This window comes from Orycteropus afer, unplaced genomic scaffold (genome assembly GCF_000298275.1).
Source record: "Orycteropus afer afer isolate SDZICR_OR568_19922 unplaced genomic scaffold, OryAfe1.0 scaffold00015, whole genome shotgun sequence".
Taxonomy (NCBI): domain Eukaryota; kingdom Metazoa; phylum Chordata; class Mammalia; order Tubulidentata; family Orycteropodidae; genus Orycteropus; species Orycteropus afer.
The window spans coordinates 4,693,761-4,702,696 of record NW_006921602.1 but is presented as its reverse complement, the minus strand read 5'-3'; positions in this window follow the sequence as shown (position 1 = coordinate 4,702,696).

Below are 8,936 nucleotides of genomic sequence, written 5' to 3'. Positions count from 1 at the left end.
TCTTCTTTTAAATTCTATCTCACAGATTTTCTTAAACCTTTGACGCCTGATGTATCTTAGAATCTGGTAGAAGCCTAGATCTGAGTCTTTTCTTTAATTCTCTCTAGGTTTCTCAGAGACTACCTTCACTTCCAGACCCTCTGTCCTTGGAAGGGTTTGAAACCCTCTGAGAGCCCCTGCTCCAGATAAAAGTGCTTGGCTTTGTCCAAAGACTGTCTCGTTGGGGTGTTCTTCCTTAGAGTTCACCAGCTAGAGTCCCATGGGCCTTATGGGGTCTGCACACAAGTTTTATTTGGCCTGAGATTTTTCCAATAATTATAATAGTTGCCACCATTTTTTACTACTGGGAATTTTCACATTAAAAAAAAAATATATATGGCCTTTCTTGAAAACTTGGGGAACTTGGCTACACTGGGCTTGGGTCCTGTGTGGCAGCCATCAACTGGAGCCAGGTCTCCCTTTAGCCAGGACATGCTGACATGTCTTCACCCAGCCAGCCTCACTCATTTCCATGACCTGCCTGGCATTTGCATTTGTGACCCATGCCCAACTCAGTCATTGTTTTCTGGATAAGGAAGTCATGGAAATTGATGCTCTAAGTGCATTCGCCAAAAACAGCTGGACCAATAGGAGATGCTGATGTTGTACCCCCTTCTTCTTGCATCTCCTTCCCCATCATGGAATGTACCCTTCCCCACCCCCAACCATTAGTTTTTCCAGATTAAAGATTCCCAGCTGACTGGGGTTTACTTTCCACCCGGTGTCTGGGATATATTTTCTCCTTCAAGTCGTTACAAGTTCCATGTCTCCAGCACCCCAGGGTCTTGAAGGTGGAGTGTGTGTTTCTTGAAAGCCCAGGGGTGCTCAAACGCAAGGTTTCCTCTGTTCGGTTTCCATATGCCCCGCTTGAGCCTTTGGTCTGGGTGCAGCTTGTCAACATTAAATAACCACTTCTTGTGGTTCCCTCATAACCATTCTTTAGATCTTGGGAGCCAGGCTGTGGAGCTCTACATATGTATAGTTCTAATTTTCACACAACAGGCTGTTGAGCAGATGGAGACCCAGACCAGCCTCCAACGTTTAGCTGCAAGTGAAGACATAGGAAACTAGGTGGCTTTTAACCAGCCCGTATTGCTGCCAGCACGCAACCTTAGAGAATTTGCACAGGGAAAAGAAAAAGGAGAAAAAAAACAAAAACGCAAAACCAACAACAACAACAACAACACACACACACACACACACACACACACAAAACCAGCAAAACCACAGTTTTCCTTGCTCCCCCAAACCAGATGGCAGATGGTATGGAACCAATAAAACACAGATTCAAACGTTTGTTTATTTAACATTGAATGTAATATGGTTTTGTGGTCCCTTGCAAGGAAACATCAACCTTCTAACCAAAGAAATGATGGATTTGAGTCAAACCTCAGGGCAGCAGTTGGAGGAGTTCTTCCTAGGGAGGTCCATATACAGAGGGGCCAGGGAACATTAACTGCCAGACCTGAAGCCTCCTGGCCCGTTTGCCTCTCTGGTCGAAAGCCTAGGAGGTCTTCACTAACGTTGACTGACGCTTGGTCTCTGCTGCTCGTCTTTTGTCAAGATTCAATCCTGAAGGCAGCCAGCCACATGAAGAATGTTCCTGCGTCATTTCTGAAACAGCTGTGGAAGAAATTGCTCTGGGCTGCCAATGCAAAAGACCATGAGAAAAAGGCCCAAGCACTGGAGAAAAGGGTCTGTCTACCTTATTTATTTATTTTGTGCTTTGAGTTTGTGATATCAGAAAATGGGAGCTTTGTGAAGCAATGTAGTTTCCCTTTTTTGCTTTGGCTTCCAAGGGACTCCAAGCTGAATATAACGCTCAGTGGAAGTAACTATTGGATTAGCTAAACTCTTTCAGTTACAAATGGCAGATACCCAACTTGAAATACTTTCAGTAAAAAGGTAGTTTATCAGGTCAGGTGAGGAGGAAGTAACAGTAACATGGCTTCGGGCATCAGAGATGGCTAGATTCAGGAGCTCCATGTCACCAGGGCTTTCTTTCCAGATTCCAGACAGGCTCCCTCCACAGGACAGCCACCAATCTCACATCCTACTAGTTCAGCAACCTCAGGAGAAAGAGAATCTTAAATCACCAGCTCTGTCAGCAAAGATGTATTGGAGAAATATGACTGGTCCTGTTTGAGACATATGCTCCTCTTTGAATCAATCGTAGCAGCCAGAGATTTGGGGTAATCTGACTGGTCAAATCTGGACCATGTGCCCATTCTTATTGGGGGCGGGGGATAGGGAACAAGCCAGTTGCCTTTAACTTGATTTTGACTTATGGTGACATGTGTTGCATGGTATGTTAGTCTGGGTTCTCTAGAGAAACAAAACCAATAAAGCTTATATATAGAGAGAAAAAGAAATTTATCTTAGGAAAATGGCTCACATACATAGAAGCTGGCAAGTCCCAAGTTCTTGGATCAAACGTCAAGCTGGAGGCTTTTCCCGACTCTTGCAACTGCAGAGGCTGACGACCTCAAGGTTGGCAGGCAGTATACTGACTGCTGACTCCAACGAATGATGAATCCAAGATCTCCAGGCTAAATGGAGGATTGTTCACTCATGGACAGTTGTAGGCAGTACAACAGAATCCCGATCCACAGAAGAGAGTCTTTTCCCAGGATATCCATAAATATACTGGAAGCGGGCCACACCCCTGGGGAAACTCCCTTTCAATGGATTGGCTGCTCAAAACATATACATCTGATCCCATCATGGGAACAACCCACACCACAATTGCTTAAACCACACAGAATTGTGGTCCAGCCAAGTCGACACACAGTTCCAACTATCACATGTGGTGATCTGTGCTCCATGGTGTTTTCATGCCTGTGACCTTTTGGAAGCAGATTGCCAGGCCTTTCTTCTGAGGCACCTCTGGGTGGGTTCAAATCACCAACCTTTTAGTTATAAAATAGTGCTTAACCATCTGCACTGCCCACAGACTCTTATAGGTGAAAAAAGGGACAAAGTTAGTCCCACTCTAAGTATATGGGTATATTCTTTATAGAAAATATGTTAGAGGGGAAGGAGATCTGTGCAAATAGGTTGCTACTCTAGCTTCAGATTTTGATATAGATGTTTATCCTCCTCTCCTAATTCATTATATGTCTTCTTTTTTTATTAATGATGTTATTAAATACGTGTCTTTCATTGTAAACAATCTTAAAACTTGTGGATGGTAGAGATTATTTATTATACTAAATGAATGAGTAAGTGACTGATTAAGTATATTATAGAATATACGCTCGAGGCAGTTCCTTAGCAAAACTAACGTCACTGACTCAGAATGCTAGAGCCATCCCTGATGCCTGAAGCCATGTTACTGTTACTTCCTCCTCACCTGACCTGATAAACTACCTTTTTACTGAAAGTATTTCAAGTTGGGTATCTGCCATTTGTAACTGAAAGAGCTTAGCTAATCCAATAGTTACTTCCACTGAGCGTTATATTCAGCTTGGAGTCCCTTGAAAGCCAAAGCAAAAAAGGGAAACTATATTGCTTCACAAAGCTCCCATTTTCTGATATCACAAACTCAAAGCACCCAAAAGAGAGAGAGACAGAGAGAGAGAGAACCTTTTTCTCCAGTGCTTGGGCCTTTTTCTCATGGTCTTTTGCATTGGCAGCCCAGAGCTCGAACTGTTCAAAACACTTGGGTTATAGATGAGATCAGGGAGACCAGAGAGAGGCAGGGAACTGCCTTTTCCAAAGACTTGTCACAAATTATCCGTGCAGATTGGAACCTAGACTCTGATTTCAGGCCCAGGGCTCTTCCTGTTCCATGTCTGCCTCGGGCCTTCCCAAATCTCTCCCTGGGACTGGCCCTACTTTCACTCTCTAGGCCCTTATTCTGGCAGGCTCCTAACCGAAAGTTTAGCTACGAAAACACTACACTATGAAAACACTACGGAGCACAGCTCTACTCTGCAGCTTGCTAAGTAAGAGTTGGCTGTGAAAATTGTAGCCAACATATCAACTGATAAGGAAAAAACCAGTTGCTGTTAAGTCCATCCTGTCAGAGTAGAACTGTGCTCCAGAGCGTTCTCAATGGCTGATTTTTTGGAAGTAGATATCCCGGGCTTTCTTCCAAGGCACTGTTCTGGTTACCACTCTGACAAGAATATACTTCAAATGGGATGGCTTTAACAAACAGGAGTTTATTCTTCTACAGTTTGGAGGCTATAAGTCCAAGTCAAAGTGCCAGGCTCTAGAGGCTGGGTGAAAGCCCCTCAACCTTGGGGTTCAGCTCTGCCTCCTGCTCCTGGCCCATGAAGCTGGAGGCTTTTCTTCACTCAGACAGCTGCTGGCTGCTGAGGCTGACAAACCCAAGGTTGACAAGTAAAAAGGTATAGTCCTGATGTTACCAAACCATACGGCAGGCCATTAATTCAAGTCCATTGAAAGTCCCAAGGTTGGCAGAGCATGGCAGGCTGCTGAACAATGACATGGCTACATGCGGGGTTCAAGCACACCTTAAGCTAGAGACCATTCCCCAAGGCTTCTCCTTATACAGAGGAAGCAGACCAAATCCCTAAAGCAGCTACTCAGCTGCTCACAGTAGATTCCACCATGGAGTTGATTACCAATCTCATCATGGGTAATACTACATCCAGGTGCCCAGCCACTCAACCAGCCCAGCCAAGTTGTCACGCAAACTTAACTGCCACAGCACCTGTGGTTGCACTTGAACCAGCATCCTTTGCACCACCCAGGGACTCCATCAGCCGGTAAGAGTTGTTGTTGTTGTTGTTAGGTGCCGTCGAGTCTTCTACGACTCATAGAGACGTTATGCACAGCAGAACGAAACTCTGCCTGGTCCTGTGCCAACTCCATGATCTATGCTATACCTGAACCCATCATTGCAGCCACTGTATCAATCTAGCTCATTGAGGGCCTTCCGCTTTTTTGTTGTCCCTCCACCTTGCCAAGCATGATATTCATCTCCAGGTAATGGTCCCTTCTTACAACATGACCAAGCCACACAGTACAACAAACCAACAGACAAGTTCATCTCCCTTAGCTATTCCAACCACTCCACTCACTTGCTGGGCTACCCCCTACCTGTTCATGCTGGCCCTGTCTGCCGCTGTTCCCTGCCACCTGGGGGTTGTCCCCCACCAGCCTTACCTGTTCTGTCTGCCGACCCTGTCTCCCTGTAAGCGTGGAACTGAATTTTTCCAGAACTTCTCAGGTCTTCCAGATCCAAAAGAATGCACCTTTAAGAATGACTTGATTTCTATATTGGACTTTTGTTACTCAGTAATAAATTATTATAAATGTAGCAATTAACACAGCACATGCTTTTATTATCTCAGTTTCCAGTGGGTTTGGTGTCATGGGTTGGCCTGCACAGAGGTTCTCTTCAGAGAGTCTCACAAGGCTCCAACCAAGGTGTCCCTGGGTTGCGTTCTCATTGGGAAGCTCAGTTAGGGGAAGATCTGCTCCCAAGCTCACCCTGGTTGTTGGCAGACTTAATTCCCTTGTGGCTATACGACTGAGGCCCTGGCTTTTTGCTGGCTGTTGGTTGTAGGGTGCCCTCGGGTCCTACAGGCCACCCATTCATGTTCTTTGTTGTTGTTGTTATGTGCCATCAAGTCAGCCCCGACTTATACACTCATAGTTCCTTGCATTCCTTGCCTTGTGAAATGTTACCTGGTCCTGCTTATATAAAGTGACATAACATAACATGATATATAATGTAACTAATCATGGAGCTCTGGTAGCATAGTGCCTAAAGCATTTAACTGCTAACCAGGAGGCTGGCGGTTCAAACCTACCAGCCACTCCTCGGAAGGAAGACTGGGCAATCTACTTCCATAGTGATACTGCCTCGGAAACCCAAGGAGAGGTCGCTATGAGTCTGGTCCGACTCGACGGCACACAACAACAACAACAACAACAATCATGGGAGTGACTTCCTGTCACCTTTGCCATATTCAGTTGGTTAGAAGGAAGTCACCAAGGGTGAGAATTATTGGGGTTCCCTTCAGGTCTGCCCCCACAATCTCTCACCTCTTGATGAATCACCCATGCCCTGCATACATCTATATAACAGGAAGCAGCCACACTATGCCAGGCACCATACCACCCCTACAGAGAGCCAAGTGGGGTAATGACCCTACAAACAGATACTGGCAATACAGGTAGTCCCCGATTTATGATGCATTCGGTTTACCATGAACCACACTTAACAACTGTACATTTTCTTTGTACATCTTATCATTAGTAATATGTACTACATACAATGTTGCAGCATGTAATTTGATGATGTTATCATCCTCAGATGTTTACTTGTTGGCATATAAAGATTAGATTTATAAAGACACTGATAATAAAGAGCAATGATAATGGAAACTAGGAAAAAAAAAGAGGTTCAGATTTCTCCTACTATCCAAAAGTAAAGCTTTTCTATACAACTTTTTGTAAGCCAAAACAAATTAAAGCGAAGAAACAATTACCATTAATTTGTTGTTGTTGTTATGTGCTGTCAAGTCGGCCCCGACTCATAGCGACCCCTTCCTTGGGTTTCCAAGGCGGTATTACTACAGAAGTAGATTGCCCAACCTTCCTTCCAAGGAGTGGCTGGTAGGTTTGAACTGCCAGCCTTCTGGTTAGCAGTCAAGTGCCTTAGGCACTATGCTACCAGAGCTCCTACCATTAATTTATATGGGAAAAAGTTTTGAATGTTCTCAGTCCCCCAAAAATAACCTACTAAATCATACCAAATAATATGTAAACTTCAAAATAACACTAATGTATAGTGTTCACAGGTATAGTTCAAAGCTATGACAGCTTGATACTGAGATGCTGAGTGTAGTTCCTGGGGAAAGAGCTTGGAGACACCACTTTCACTGTTCAGGGCACACACTACCTCTTTAATGGCTCACTGCAAACAAATGCTGAACACCAGTTTCGTGTTTTGTGTTTTTCTCATACAAGTAAAAAATTCTCTTCGGATTTCCTTTGGTTAGTGAAAACAGGTATTGATGTAGGTCTTTTGTAAAGCAAAGTGGGGTAAAGTAGGGGATACCTTTATTTGACTTACATCAGAACTGACTTAGAATGGAGTTGTAGAAACACAACTCTGTTGTAACCCGGGGGCAACCTGTGCAGTAAGGTAAATGCTGAAGGTTCTTGTGTTTGAAGGATCTAGGGTCACAAAGGATGGCGTCTTCCCCTGGGCAAGGTTGGGTAGAATAGGGGAGTCAGAGTGGGTTTTCAGAGGAGTTGACACTGGCATAGCCTTGCTGGATGAGTGGGAAATTGACAGGAAGACAAAAAGGTGGCAGGGAAGGGCATTCCAGGTGAAGGGGCCATCATATACCAAGACATGGCAGCAAAAGAGCAGGATGAATTTGGGGAGCCACGAGCCATCCAGCATGACTGCTACAAAGGCACAGGGAATATGGGGGACGAAGACAGGTCATCGAGGGACTTAGATGCCAGGTCTAGAAGTTTGTCTTCCTTCTGTGGTCAGTAGAAGGACATAATGAGGCCATGAACGGGGAATTAGGGGACTGCAGGATGGCTTGGAGTCCCTGGACGGTGCAAATAGTTAAGCACTTGGCTGCTAACTGGAAGTTGGGAGGTTCAAGTCCACCAGGAGGCACCTCAGAAGAAAGGCCTGGAGATCTACTTCCAAAAAAATCAGCCATTGAAAACTCCGTGCAGCACAGTTCTGCTCTGATGCACATGGGGTCGCCATGAGTTGGAATTGATGCTGCAGCAACCGTTCTTTTTAAATGGAGCTTGGGGCTCCAGGGAGTGAGGAACCCTAAGTAGGAGGCTAAGTGAGGCAGTGGCTATAAAAACCAAAAAAAAAAACCAAACTCACTGCCTTCCAGTCGGATCCAACTCATAGCTACCCCTCCTTGCGTTTCCGAGGCGGCATCACTACCGAAGTAGATTGCCCAACCTTCCTTCCGAGGAGTGGCTGGTGGGTTTGAATTGCCAGCCTTCTGGTTAGCAGTGGATGGGAAAATCTGCTTTGCCTGCACTAAAACCCCTCACTGTCCCCCCAAAAAGCCCTGGGAAAGGCAGACATTCTTACAGAGCCGTCTCAGGCATGGGCTGTTAGAATGATGAGTTCTGCAGCCCAGCAGTTGAACTAAAGAAGAAAAAAAGTCCCAATGAGCCCCGTTCCACTGTCCTTGACCTTGAGCAGAACTGTAAGTGCAAAATCTGTCATCTATTAATCTGTTAGAAGTTGACAAAAGGGACTTTGATCAGGGGTTGTTTTTTCCCCCCTTCTTAAGTTTCCTGATGACACATAATAGCCCATTTCAGCCGGAGGGCCGGAAGCACGGCCATCATTGTTTTGCTCACTTCAACCTCAGCAGCCTCCTCCCCCCTGTGGCTTTCTCCCCGACCCGATATTAATTGGCCTGTAAGTGGTTACATGTGTTCCTTTTTTTGTGTCAGTCGGAGTCTGTTATTTGAACTTCACAGCTATTTGGGAACACAGAAGTGATGCTCTGGGCCCAAGTTAGGAAATAGAACAGTCCTGAACATGTCACAGTCAGTCCTACTGCCCAATTTTTTTCTTCCTTTATCTCTTGATGTTTTGATGCATCCCACTCCCACCCTCACATTCACCTCATCTCACTCCTTTGAGTTGGGCCCACCCTAACTTTGCAGCCCAACTCTTCAAATCATGGAAGTTGCCATCCAGGAGAGACTTTTCTTGTTGGTGTAACGTTGAGTTGATTCAGACTTACAGTAATTCTCTGTGGTAGAGTAGAATGCCTCACAGGTTTTCTTAGGCTAGCATCTTTTCAGGAGCAGAACACCATGTCTTTCCTCTGCAGAGCTGCTGGAGTGGGTTTGAACCACAGACCTTTTGGTTAACAGCCAAGTGGTTAACCACTGCACCACCAGGTCTCCTTCAG